General features: G+C 46.1%; 1 protein-coding gene across 2 annotated transcripts in view; it reads left to right on the forward strand.

The window, feature by feature from the left end:
• The first annotated feature begins 724 nt into the window (after positions 1-724).
• Positions 725-14,460, forward strand: part of Mfap3l (microfibril associated protein 3 like) — a 39,240-nt gene continuing 25,504 nt past the window's right edge. For both annotated transcript variants that reach the window (XM_036166587.1, XM_036166589.1), the window contains exon 1: positions 725-972. The gene's annotated coding sequence lies outside the window, so the exon portion shown is untranslated. The remainder of the gene's footprint in view (positions 973-14,460) is intronic.

Genomic DNA, 14,460 nt, shown 5'->3' on the forward strand with positions numbered 1-14,460 from the left:
GTGTGTGTGTGTGTGTGTGTGTGTGTCTCGGGGGGGGGGGGGGCAGGACCCACTAATACTACAGGATTGTGCATAGAAAATAAGACTGCAGGATTATGCATAGAAAACTTATGTAGGTGTTAAAAATATTTTTAGAGTACTCATTTTTTCCCCACCAAGAAAACAACGGAACTCCTCGTTAGAGAGAACGTCGAAACTGCAAATAATTTTAAGGGGCATTTTATAAATCCCCTACCCGCCCCTCAGAACCCTGCTACCCGCAAACACCCTGCTGTGTCTTATCCCTGTCGCTTGGAGGAGTCAGCTGTGTTTTAGTGGTGATAGGGCAGCCTCCGGGAAGGCCCCAGATGCCTGGGCTCACAAGGTGGTGTGATACAACCTTAGAGACTGGGGAGGTTAATTGGTGGGTGGGCTGGTGGTCGGTGGCCTCCAGGATGGCGCTCGAAGACGCCTGTTCCTGCGTGTCCTTGGACGCCACTGCGGCGCAATGCTAAGCAAAGTTGCAGTGACAGCGCCTGCAGCGCCCTGCCCCCCAGACTATTACCAGTCACGCCGCCCCAGCACCACCAGGTCTGGTGCAAGAGCTGGGGTAAGTCACCGCGGCGCGCAGGAGCACCGCCCGGTGGCCGCCCGGCCCCGCCCAGGGGCGGAGCTCGCGGAGCGTGGCCCGTCCCGGGTGGGTGGAGCCCGCCGCCCGCAGCGACCCGCCTCCGCCCTCGGCTGCCGCGAAAACCCGGTTCTGCAGCGCGCACCGGGCCTCGGCACCGCCGGGAGCCGCACTGGGCATGCTCGGCTCTTGCCGGCTCCGGCGCCCGTAGGTGGAAAGCTCCGGCTCCCGGAGGCAGGGCTGGTAGCCCGCATCCAGAAGAAGCGCGGGCGGAGGAGGTCGGTACGCGTTGGGTGCTGCAGACCTCTCCCGGTGGCCATGGCGAACGGCGCACGGCGACCACCGGAGTGGCGCAGCGGTGTCAGGTCAGTGAGGGCACCGGGCGGGCGAGCCTGGGAGGTGGGGTACGGTAGGAGCGAGCCCTGCGCCGGGTTTGTGGTCAGCGACCACCCGAGCTGCGCAACTTTCGGACGCCTGGGCTGGCGGAGGCGAGGAGCCTGGAGGTGCCCTTCGGTCCTAGCTCGTGGCCGGTGGTAGGATGCTGGAAATACGTGCAGGGCGGAGACTGCTGGGTTGGGGACAGCCGAGTTCCAGGCTCATGCCACAACCTTCTGAGGGCCAGGAGCGAGCTGTCTACAGCGCACTGACCCAGAGCCTTTAGGATCTCCTCCCAGGCAGAGACCCGGCCCCTCGCCGGGCTGTGGATCGTTCGCGTCATGGTGCCTCAGTTTCCCCAGTCGGAGAAGGGGGTGTACTGGCCTTTGCCCGGAAGGCGGCGTGGGGAGCCCCGAGGGCGCCGCGTCCTGATGCTGCAGGAGTATGGGAAGCAGCGGGTGCTTAGAGCCGCCTCCTTGTCACTGGAGCTCCTGGAGTTTGTCGCAGTTGATACCAGAGCAAGTTGACACGGAATTGCCTCGTGGCTGGAATGGGGAAACGTGCTTCTTAGGCTAAAAGAGCAAATGTAGAGCCAATTCATTTAAAACCTGAATTGTTGCTGGTCTTCCTCTCTAAAATGGCCTGAGACTGCAAATCCCAACGTTTATAAAGCAAACTAGAAAAAAAAAGAAAGAAAGAAAGGAAGGAAGGAAGGAAGGAAGGAAGGAAGGAAGGAAGGAAGGAAGGAAGGAAGGAAGAAAGAAAGAAAGAGAAAGAAAGAAAGAAAGAAAGAAAGAAAGAAAGAAAGAAAGAAAGAAAGAAAGAAAGAAAGAAAAGAGAAAGAGAGAAAGAAGAGAAAAGAAAGGAAAATGTTTGCAGGTGCTCTTAGGTGCTGATATTGTAGAAAACATTATGGTTCCGTTGGGATTGTTTTGAACGACACTTGTTAGAAGTTTGGTTACTGCAGCTTTATTTTCCTTTGGCTTTATATTAAAAAACTTGGGAACAGCACTGCAGAAACGCAGTGGATTTTTAAGTTTTCTCACTTTTTTCTAGATGAAACACTTTTTTTTTTGTTGTTGCTACTATACTCAACATAGTAAAATGTTCAGGATGAAATATGCAAGACGGAGAAAGAGTTATTTTCAGGAGAGACCAAATTAGAGCCAGGTAGTTTGCAGACATTGGGCTAATACACAATACTGTTTTCCCCTACAGCTACCCATATACATCCATTAAAATACTGACAAGTTTGAGGAACCCAGCATATGAGTGGTTACACTTCCTGGTTCTGGACAATGCATCACGTTTAACATCTACAGAGCTACATACACCTCGGGCTGTTTAGATAGAAATAGGTAGAATCTTTCCTTCACCATGCTTTCCTGGCCCATAGCTGGAGGCTGAGCCTCTGCTTACCTTATATGACTCTGGAGTTGCATATAGATTAATGGGCCTCCATCTGGTTCTACAATTACCTAGTGTTCTCAGTGCTAGGAAACACAATGAAATCTAACCAAAGGCTGGTTTACCCAGTGCCCTGAACATCACAAACTCCTCTTGTCTCACAACCTTACATTAACAAAACCAAAGGAGTTAGGATGGAGAGTGTTTTATTATTACTAATGAAGAAAAGCAAGAAAGGGGACTGTGTATTCAAGTGACAAAAGAGATGATAATCTCTCCTTCCTGCTTAACCACTGGGTCCTTAAAGCTTGGCTTCAGAGCACTTAAGTTTTAGGAGTGTTTCTGTGTTTGTATTTCTAAGCCCAATTATTTTGCTAGTGACACTAGATATATGTAATAGACCATTTACTTTAAAAATAGATCTCCCCACATTCATGTGGCCTTCATTTATTCACCCCCCCCCCCCCCCCCGGCTTACAATTAAAATGTTTAAGGCTATTTAAGCAATACAGCCATTGCTTAATTTGTACTTTCAATAATTTTTTTCTCAAGAACTTCCAAACACTTAAATGCCAAGTGACTGCTATTGTAACCAACTGCTTTCAATCTCTAACAAATCCAGTTAGTGTTGTTAGGCAAGTGTGTTTGTAGGAACTCAGGAAACATGTACATAGTAGCACTTCCTAACTTAGAATCCATCCTAGCACTTGGGCTACAAGTTGTCTTTTCCAGCCAAACCCAGGGGAACACTTAGAATTTTGGCATTTTCCATGGCCAATCACATTTACAGTTAAAATCAACATCAGCATTAAGGTGGGAATGGTTGGTTTTAAGTCTGCTATGATACCTCCCTGGAATAGTTAAAAGAACAGGGGTTGATTGGTTACGTGATCATAACTAATTAAGGCTGTCAGAGTCATTGAACAGTTATGCCCCAAACAGAGGCTCTGTAGATTTATTGGTCTTGCCTCTGCCTCCCTACCTGAGGTCTCTTCATGCCTTAAAATATCACATTAAATTTTCTTCCCCACAAACTTTTATGGTTAGGCTTCTGAAGCTCAAAGATGAGTAAGACATCGTGACTCACCGTCTACTTGGAGTGATGTGCCTGAATCAATTAGAGTACAAAACAAGTGTTGCAGTCCATGTATGTGTGTGGGCCCGAGGAGGCAGAGAAAACTGACCTCCTTGGGTCTGGAGGAGGAAATGGTGACTTTGCATGGCCTCTCGGGAATACGGAGAACGGGCTCAGAGCCTTTAAAGCAGAGAAGTGGGTCCACTCTACAAAAGGAACCTATTGGGATGGGCAGAAAAAAATGCCTCCCATGCATGATGGCAATGTGACTTTCTGGATGTGATGAAGAAGGAGTCTCGAGATGGGACGATAAGTCTGTATTGTCCACGTGGGCTGTGTCGTCACGGGGCTCTTTGAGGCTAAGGAAGAGTGTAGTGGTGTCTTGAGAAAACTTCCACTGGCTGCTGCTGGCTTTGAAGATGAGAGACAATGTGCGCAGCTGCAAAAGCAAGGGCATGGATTCTTCCTCTACCTGAGCCTTGAATCCAGCCCATTAAGATACACGGGTGCTGGGTAGTTTTTATTGTCAGCTTACACAACCTAAGAGGGAAGAGCAATGTAAAGAATTGCCCAGATCAGATTAGCCTGTGGGCATATCTATGGGGCATTGTCCTTTTTTTTTTATTTTATGAATTCTGTTATTAAGAAAACCTTGCAAATAAAAAAAGTCAAACACCCAAATTAACCATAAGTACAAAATATATTCTATACTCAAGTGTAAAACGTAATGGGGAGCTTCACAGCTTCTCTTCCAAATGCCAGTTCTAAATGTACAGAAAGGATAAACTTTGGTCTGGTTAATGTGGACATTTTCTTGATGACTAATTAATAGGAAGGCTCAGTCCATGGTGGGAGGTTCCTCAGCCAGGAGGGCCTGAGCTCTATGAAAAGCTAGTTAGCATGAGTCAGAGTGTAAGCCAGCAAGCATGTTCCCCCATGGTTCCTGCTCCAAGCTTCCAATTGAGTTCCTGCCCTGTTCCATGACAGACTGTGACCTGGAAGTCAGAGCCAAATAAACCCTTTCCTCCCCATGTTGCTTTCGGTCAGAATGTTTTACAACAGAGAGGAGACTAGAACGTGAGGTGAATTTCCAAGCCACAGAACAATAAGAGGAGTGTTGTGTAAAGTCTCTAAAACCGTGGTAATCTGTTGTGGAAGCCACAGAAAGCTCATGCCTCCCTACCCAAAGGAACATTTGGCGTGATGAGATAGCAGGCAGAGACGGTAAGGGGCATCAAGTATTCTCTTCACAGTGATGAAATCCACTACCCACAAAGGAGGTTGGACTATATCCCATTAGAGGTAAACAGTGGGAAACGAGCTTGGGGTTTTAAAATAACAATATGAAATGAACAGTTTGTTAGCTGGTCTTAACTGCCAGTTTGACACAATCTGGAGTAACCTGGGAAGAGAGACTTCATGAGGAACCATCTAGATCATGTTAGTTCTGCACGTGTCTGTGAAGAATTGTCTAGATTGTTAGTAGGAAGACATCGCCCACTGTGAGTGGCACCCTTCCCTAGGTAGAGTATAAGGAAGGAGAGAGCTAGCTGAGAACAAGTGTTAATCTCCCTTTGCTCTGACTCTGGGAGTGATGTGATGAACGGCTGGAGTCTCTGCCTTGACCTCCCTGAAATGATAGGTTGTAACTTGAGATTGTAAGCACACAAAAACCCTTTCCTTAGTCTGTGCTACTTTTTGTCTGGCTAGCTGTCACGGCAACAGAAATAAAACTGAAACAGAAATGTTTCGGCCAGGTTTATTTTCTTTAAAAAAAAAAAAAAAGCCAGATGTCAGTATACTAGTTACCTTTCCTCGCTGTGAGGAAACACCATGACCAAATGTGACTTACAAAAGAAAGAGTTTAGGTTCCAGAGCGAGAATCCATAATGACAGAGGACACATGGTAGCAGGCAGCTAGAGCAAGAAGCTTGCTCATTACGTCTCTATCCACACACCGGAAACAGAGAGTGAACCGTAAACAGGGCAGGACTACAGATTCTCAAAGACTTTCCCACTGGTATATATCCTCCAGCAAGGATCTACCTTCCCACACAGCACATCCAGCTTGAAACCAAGAGTCCACGTACCTGAGCCCATGGTTAAAACCACCACACTAGCTAAACCAAATTTCACAGGTCAGTTTGGTAAAGGCAATCTACCCAGAAGTCTTCGGTGGCTGATCAGTTGAGATCTCTGAAAATAACGTCATTCCTATGTATTTGTGTAATCAGTAGTTTTAAGAAAATGTTTTTTTCCCAATTCATTATAGCAAGCTATAGGAATGGAAGCAGATAGACCAAGTTCCATGTTAATTATAGCCTTGAGATGGCTCCAGTGTTAATTACACTTCCCATGGCTTGAAACCAAACATCTGGCAAAAACAACCCTCCTTTTGGCTCATGGTTAGGGAAGGTATAGTCCTTAAGGCATAGGCAACAGCATCATGAGGCTGCATGCTCACATCTCAGCCAAGTAGGAAATAGAGGAGTTGGCTCAGAAGCAGGGCCTGGCTACAGCCCCCAATACCTGTCCTTTCTCCCCACAAGTGACCCATTTCCTCCAGATAGATGTCTTAAAGGTCCCACAACTGTCCAGTATCATCAGCTGGGGACAAAATATTTAAACACATAAACCTGTGTGTGTGTGTGTGTGTGTGTGTGTGTGTGTGTGTGTGTGTGTCTTACATTCAAAGCACAACTCCTGATTCAGGGTGGTCCAACTTAGTATATTCTGATTTTATAGTGGCTTATGGGCACACAACCTCATTGTTAAAGTAGGACCATCTGTACTTTATTTCTGCTCATTGCCTTCTTAGCAGCAACCATTATTCTGCTGTCTCCACACCATGCACATTTGAGCAGGGAGTTTTGAAAACACAAATTTGGGATCACTAGATGAAAATGATGAGATTTTGCATGGGCCGACTCTGCCTGGTTGGTAGCTGCTGGCAATATCATGGGCTTGTGCTGACTCATCCAGAAGACTATCATAGTCAGTCAGCCATGTTTGCCATGGGCTTCCTATTTGTGGGGAGATCGGTGACAACTGCTAATAATATCACAGAACCTCGTGTTCAAATATAAGAAATCTAGGTATTCTTTTCAAATGCATCTAGTCTCTTTTCTGGACAAGGCCTCAATTCTTGCCCTGTAAAAACCTACAGTCTGGTTGAGTTGGTATCTCTCTGTGCCTAGAAAAATATAAACTGGGGAAAGCTACTGTATTGTTAGAAGAATGACTCAGAACTGAAAATAAACTATATTGCAGGAAAATTTCAAGAAAAACTGTTTTCAGACAGTGTAGAAAGGATGCTGTAGGCTTATCAAACTCTGTTATTATAAGAAACAGCAGTGGAGCTTTATTAAAATTTATCTTAATAAAAAGAATGGCACATATGCATGTATGTATGTATGTATGTATGTATGTTTATTGTATAGGTTCCATTTATATAACTTCATATGGTTGTTTGTTGTTGTTACTCAAATGGTTCTTCATGATTCTTCTTTTCCACTGTGGTATACTAGCTCAGAATAAACTTGTCAATCAAAAGAAAAAGCAATCAGGGAGAGATTCTACAAAGAAAAAAATGGTGTTTATTGGGGACTAACAGTATTTCACTGGGAATATTTGTGGCAAAGCAAACGATAGGCATCTTTGTAGCATCTCCAGAAGCGGGGGTGGGGGGCAGTTAAAACCAGGATGAGGAGGATTACAGCAGGTATTTGGAGACATCATCCTTGAGCTGACAAGAGTGGCTGCAGTCTGAGGTTCCACAGAGTTGCTGGGCAAATGTCCTTACAGAAGTACTTTGTATACAGTTTTAGAAGTTTGTGTGATGACAGTTCTCAGGTAACCATGTGTTAAGAACCTGCCCTTTATGACTTCCTGGCTGTGTTCATTTCATTAGGAGTGATCAAGCAACTCCATTTTGATTCTGAAGAATTTTATGTTTCTTTCCCAGACCAGGCGCTCCTTTCAGAACCTTCTCTGAAATAATTAGCCTTCGGTACATCATGCTGTTAGTTATGCCTTTCTTCTTTTAGGATGTATTTATTTTTATTTCATGCGTATGAGGGTTTTGCTTCCATGCATGTCTGTTTCACATGCATACTGTGCCTAAGGAGACCAGAAGAGGGTGTCAGATCTTCTGGAACTGATATTACAGATGGTTGTTAGCCGCCATGTGGTTGCTGGGAACCAAACCCAGGTTCTCTATAGCAAGTGCTATTACCCACTGAGCCTCCAGTCTCTATACCTCTACTTTGATCTTGCTCTTTCTCAGAGGGTTTGTCTGACACTTTCATGGGATTTCAGCCTTGGACTCCTGATTTGTAAGCTGCTGTATTCTTTCTGAGTACACGGGTTTTCCTGTGACCGCCTCAGTCAGCCACCATACCCCACTGTTTCCACACCTGTGCTTCAAACCAACCGCTCTCAAGTTTATCTTCTATCCATGCATTAATTCATGGATTCATTCAACAAAAGTTGAAAGCCTGAAATTTCATCATCTAATGGAGGGATGGGTGTGCACAAAAGGCAATCATGTGAAATTATGACATTTTGGGTGAAGTTGGTGAGACTGGAGTGTCTGGAGCCTTTTAGCCAAGATTTCTTAGATAAGGAAAGTATTTCTAGTTAGGCAGGGGGAGGAAGACAGCTGTGGGAGTCACAGAGGTTCTGTGAGAACTATAAGAAGTCAGCGAGGGCATATGTGGGAGATAGCAGAGGGAGGGAGGGAGGGAGGGAGGGAGGGAGGGAGGGAGGGAGGGAAGAAACTCTGAATTGATGGTAAAGTGGGAGCATCATGAAAAGCCACGTTTGTTCTCTTCAAGAGTTCAGATTCACTCTGTACAAAACGATATATTATTTGTTTAGTGTTTTGCTTGCTTGCCACACTAGGGATTTGATCCCAGGCCCAAATATGCACCAGGCAAACACTCTATGAACTGAATTGTATCCTCCACCCCTGGAATACATTTTCAATCAGATTTTGGAGAGTCGGCTGATCACAGCAGCAAGACACACAAGTTGAAGGCACGTGGGACTAGAAGGAATCCAAGGAGGAAGGAGTCTGTCAGGGTGGTGCCTGTTGGAGGTGATGATCACCAGGGCAGAAACGGGATGGTGGCCAGCTCCCTAGGAGTAAGACTTGCTAGGACTCGGTGATTGATCTTTACATCTGGGCAGGAAATGAAGGGAGGCATTTAAAACAACTCCCATGCAATTAATTGGATTGTCTGTGTCAGGCATTGCGTATATATGGAGGCACACCTGCTTGGTGCAACTCTCCCAGGCTCTATTCCAGGGCAGGACTTGGCAGCCCCAGAGAGACTTCATTTCCACTGTGTGTACTTAAAGCAGGAGGGGGAGGTAATGCCTACCCCCAGGACCATGTATATGAACCTTACCTACCATCGCAGGGCACAGACTCTGTAAGGAAGATATAGACGAAAGGAGTTCATTCCCTAGCACTTCACCACCTCTAGATGGGAGTGATCGGGGCCTGTGGATGGGGCTGAGAGAAGTTTGCCGTGGGTGGACTTCCCTAATTTTGCATTGAGAGGGCATCTTTAGAGGATGGGCCACTGCAATGGCCTCTGTAATCAGTGGAGAGTGGAACACCTTCCTGAGCACATACTTGAGTGTAACCCTAGCCCTTTCCTTCATTGAGGACTAGGATTGTTAACGATGAAAGGAAAAGCAAGGTTCTTGAAGAAATAAATGGGTTGGAGCAGTGAGCTCCAGAATTATCCATTGATGGGGCCCACCCAGTCCACACAGAGTCAGAGTGTGGAGTCTAGGCTAATTCAGATGGTTCTCCTGGGTTCATTAAAGGAGTATCTCTCCAAGATGTGCAAGAACACACACACACACACACACACACACACACACACACACACACACACACACACACGAAAGAAAAAAAACTGTCCCTTCTGCACTTGCTTGAAACTAGCATGGACATTACTTGTGGCTGTAAGTACTGTGCTAAGGAGTCTAGCTGATGCCTTCTTCCCTAAAGATCCAGTTCCTCTGTAAGAAGGTAGACACACAGCCACCATGGAGAGACACACACACAGTCACCATGGAAAGAGACACACACACAGCCACCATGGAGAGAGACACACACAATCACCATGGATAGAGGCACACACAGTCACCATGGAGAGAGACACACACAGTCACCATGGAGAGAGGCACACACAGTCACCATGGAGAGAGGCACACACAGTCACCATGGAGAGAGACACACAGTCACCATGGAGAGAGGCACACACAGCCACCATGGAGAGAGACACACACAGTCACCATGAGAGAGAGAGACACACACACACACACAGTCACCATGGAGAGAGGCACACACAGTCACCATGAGAGAGAGAGAGACACACACACACAGTCACCATGGAGAGAGACACACACAACCACTATGGAGAGAGACACAGTCACCATGGGAGAGAGACACAGTAACCATAGGAGAGAAAGGCACACACAGTCACCGTGGGCGAGAGACACACACAGTCACCATGGAGAGAGACACAGTCACCATGTGAGAGACACAAACAGCCACCATGGAGAGAGACACACACAGTCACCATGGAGAGAGACACAGTCACCATGTGAGAGACACAAACAGCCACCATGGAGAGAGACACACAGAGACACCATGGAGAGAGACACACACAGACACCATGGAGAGAGACACACACAGTCACCATGGAGAGAGACACACAGTCACCATGGAGAGAGGCACACAGTCACTATGGAGAGAGAGACACACAGTCACCATGGAGAGAGACACAGTCACCATGGACAGACACAGAGCCCATCTTCTCTTGTCCTTAGCAGAGGCAGGTGGCTAGCTCCAGGCTTTACCTGTGGCATGCACATAGGATGGCCGTGGACAGTTTACATTCCTAGAAACCCTTCCAGGTTCCTGCTTGTTGCCTGTGGCAACTCACCTCGTGTTGTATATTTCTGTGTTATTACAATCAAGCTCAGGAATGGGCAGTCCTGCCCCAGGCCAGGGTGGCTCTTGGCCTTATTCTGTCTGTCTTCCTGCCCCTTCCGCAAGTTGCCCAGTTTGGAAAGAAGGCCTTGTTACTCCTCTTTGTTCTGTCAATTTCTGTCTCTGTGTCTCTTTGTCTCTGTCCCTGTCTCTCCCGCCCTCCCTCCTCCCACCCCGTGTTAATTTTTCTTTCTTTTTAATTTTTAACTTCAAGCTTTGGACAACCCTAGATGACCTCATCTCTGAGTGGAACTGTCTCTAGACTTCTCTGAAAGGACCAGTTTTTCTCTATTTCAGTATACTTCCCAGAATCTTGAGACTCATTTCCAGAAAGCATGGACCTTATGCCCATCTTTTGCCTTCATGGTGGCTCATCCTTTCCCCATGGATGTTTGTACACTAAGCTGCTTTAGACTTTTAGTTTCCTCTTGCCTTCGACGGGCACCTCATTCTTCCTTCCAGGCTGTGATCAGTCACCTCTCTTTTATAAGAATGTCAGGTTCTGCTTCCTCAGTCATGGACCATATATCCCAAAATCTTCACTATTATTTCTCTCTAGAAGCTCCAGCTACCCTTTTATTTATTAAACTGAATTTCTGGAGTATACCCCAGCATCCCAGTGTTCTCAGGATGACACTCAAGACAGATGCAGTAGATGAGCTTTGTGAAAACATCCCATAACACAAGCTTATATTCATTGCCATGACAATTGAGTTCTGCCTTCACTTTTTACAGTGAAGCCATTATTCCTGCTGAGAAAACTTTATTCACCCTCCAGGTCTTGGCCAAGCCCAGAGAATATTCTGTGATCTTTCCGGTTTGATCCCTGTGTATTTCTGTGCCTTGTATTGCCTTATATGCTAAGCACCTGTTAGGTAAAGACCAGGTCTTGAACCATTTCTACTCCCAGAGCAACTGGTGTTAAAACAACATGAACAGCTTTATAACTACTTTGTTCAGTGAGTTGATAGGGTCAGCTCTTCACTGCTTTTATCTCTTCGCTATAGACCCAACTTTCCAGATGAGAAATCACTGCAAACATGGTCGGGGTCTCCGGGTCCTTTGCTCATCATGGCAGGAGGAAACTCTGTGGAAACCAGGGAATTCTTATTTCCAACTGCTCGTTGTTTTTTTTTTTTAAACATTGATTTTATTTTATGTGTATTGGTGTTTTACCTACATGTTTGCCTATGTGTCTACTGTGTGCCCGGTGTTCACAGCAGCCAGAAGAGGGCATCATATCCTCTGTAAGTAAAGTTACAGATGATTGTGAGCTACCATTTGGGTGCTGAAAATCACACCTGGGGCCTTTGGAAGAGCAGCCAGTGCTCTAAACCACTGGGCCATCTCAACTGTGAATTGATTCTGTTTGCTTCTAACAATCTGCTGCATTGTCAACACTGAAAGACATGTAGGTTTGGTGGGCAAATGATCTTACTCTCACAGAATAAAGTGAGCTAGAAAACAATTCAGATCTAGCCCAACTTCCGTAAAGTATTATTCATTTGCCCCAAATCTTTGAGATAATGATTACTTAGAAATGTATGCAAATGTATTAAAATTCAATTAAGATGTGTTTGGCATTTGGATAGCTTTCCTAAGCTGAGGTGTGTCCTCACTGATCCCTGTGTACCAGTTGCAAGAGCCATGTACTGGGAATCCAAGGGAGGGAGTACAGCGAGAAGCTTCCTGGGCTCAGGCTTGCAGCCTGACATTGCTTCATCCAGGGTCACATGGGCAGAATCCCACAGGCCTGCCCCCACCCCAGAGCATAGCAGGATTCTGAAGGGATAACATCTGAGGGTGAATGTCTTAGAAGCCGTAAGTGTTAGGTGATTATAAAGGAAGTTATTGTCACGGTCTTAATAAGAATTAAGTCACGTGGAGTTTGAGTTACAGAATCCCTTCTGTTCTGTGTCATGGAGGTCTAGTTGTTAGCAAGAGTGGCTGGACCACTCCACATGTGGAATGTTGGTTATGCAACACCACTTTGTGATAATGGGCTGGTAAGCCAGGAAGGAGGAAAAGCCAGTTAACTACCATCTCCAGTTATTAAATGCATGTTTTTCAAATGGATAAACTCTTACTCCAATGAAAAGCAGAACCTTAGTTGGTCCGTGTCCCTGGCTGTGCATTTGAATGGCTTTAATCAAATACTCAGAGGCACAGGGAATGAAAGGTGCTTGGATAATTGGGAATACAAATTAAGAATATGAACTTCAGGCACAGAAAGGCGCTCCCTTAGTCAGTGAGGTACAGTCCTTACTCTTAACTGTTTCAGAAGAGAGATTGGCGGCCTTGGCTGTACCTAGGATGGTCCCTGCCGACTTGTGGCTAGTCCCTGTCAGGATCAGGGTTGCTTCACAAAGAGGGTCTGAGTGGATGGTCCTCACGCCTTAAGAATTGGAGTCCATGTCTCCTGTGTACACAGGAAGTTCTGTTCCCAGAGGAGCAAGGTGATCACATGCCTTAGGGCACACCAGTGGTTCCTGTGAGCCACCCTTCAAGTCTGGAAAGGCTTGTGGTCACAGTCTGACCTGCTGATACTGGGATGGGATCTTTTAAGGAAGGAAGAAGGGTTTATTTGGGCCTATAGGTTAAGGGGACAGCAAAAGCGTAGTAGCAGGAGTGTGAGGAAGCAGTCAGGCGGCAGAGAGATGAACACTGGTGTGCTCAGCTACCTTTCTCGTCTGTATTCAGTCCCCAGCCCACGGGATGGCACAACCCACATCTGCAATAGATCTTCCTTTCTCCAATAAACCTTTCTAGAAATACCCTGTTAACATCAGGATGTGTGTTTCTATGGTGATTCCAAATCAAATCAAGCTGACACTGAAGATTAACCAGGGGATAGAATTTTTTCTTAACCCATGCGCTAACCCTTGTTCTGTCTCTTGTACCAGTACTTCCCTGCCCCGGCCCTGGTTACTGTGCTTAGAGAATTGTAGATTTGGGGAGGACTTAGGTCTGCAGGGTGCTGGGTGACTTCCACGTGTTCTCTAGTGAATTATGCAAGTAAAGAACTGAGCCAATATCACCATCCCAGCTCAAGGGCCTTAATCCTGAAATTCTAAAGTGGTTTTCTCTTCACATCTCCTTGAGATTTCTGCCCTCCACCTTCAGATTTCACTCTGCTTCTCCTCCCAGAAACCCTGTCTGCCCTTTGTCTTTCTCCAGTCTCAGCTTCTTGGCTCCAGGAAGATCCTCAGCATGTTCTTAATTCTGGCTGTAGGCTGGAATACAGTACATGTCCCTGGTGGAAGTTATTCTTTCCTTTATTGGGAGCTACTAATATCCTGAGGCTCATAATGAGTTTGATAGTTTTATTATAGGCTGTGCCCTTGGAAAATAATCAGGCACCCTTTGTAAGAGTGCCTGGGAAACTGCTCCCTCAACTCCAGAACAGCGAGTTAATTGCATTTGGCCAGTTGGGAGGCTGTGTGTGCACAAAGCCTCATTCACGGTGTAGGCCTTGAGCATTTACAAAGTATCCGGAACCAGCAAGAAAATGTGAACTCAAAACTGTTTCATAGCTAAGAAAGTGTGTTGAGAATATTATTCCCTGGGCTGGAGAGACAGCTCACAGGTAAAAGCATTGCCCTAGCATACTAAATGACTTGAGTTCAGTCCCCAGCCTGGTGTGGATCTCTGGATCCCAACAGTAGAAAGACAGAACCAGCTCCCAAAGGTTATATTCAGACATCTACATCTCTTACCTCCATATGCATTCCATGGTGCTCATGTACACACACACACACACACACACACACACACACACACACACACACACAAATAATAATAATAATAATAATAATAATAATAATTGTTTAAAAGATGGAGCTGGCAAGATGGTTCAACAATTAAAAGTACCCTCTGCTCTTGCAGAGGGACCGAGGAAACCAGGTTTGGTTCCAGCACCCACATCAGATGGAACACAACTGCCTGGAACTCCAGTTCCAGAAGATCTGAGGCCCCTTGTGGCCT

The sequence above is a fragment of the Onychomys torridus genome, chromosome 17 (genome assembly GCF_903995425.1).
Source record: "Onychomys torridus chromosome 17, mOncTor1.1, whole genome shotgun sequence".
Classification (NCBI taxonomy): Eukaryota; Metazoa; Chordata; class Mammalia; order Rodentia; family Cricetidae; genus Onychomys; species Onychomys torridus.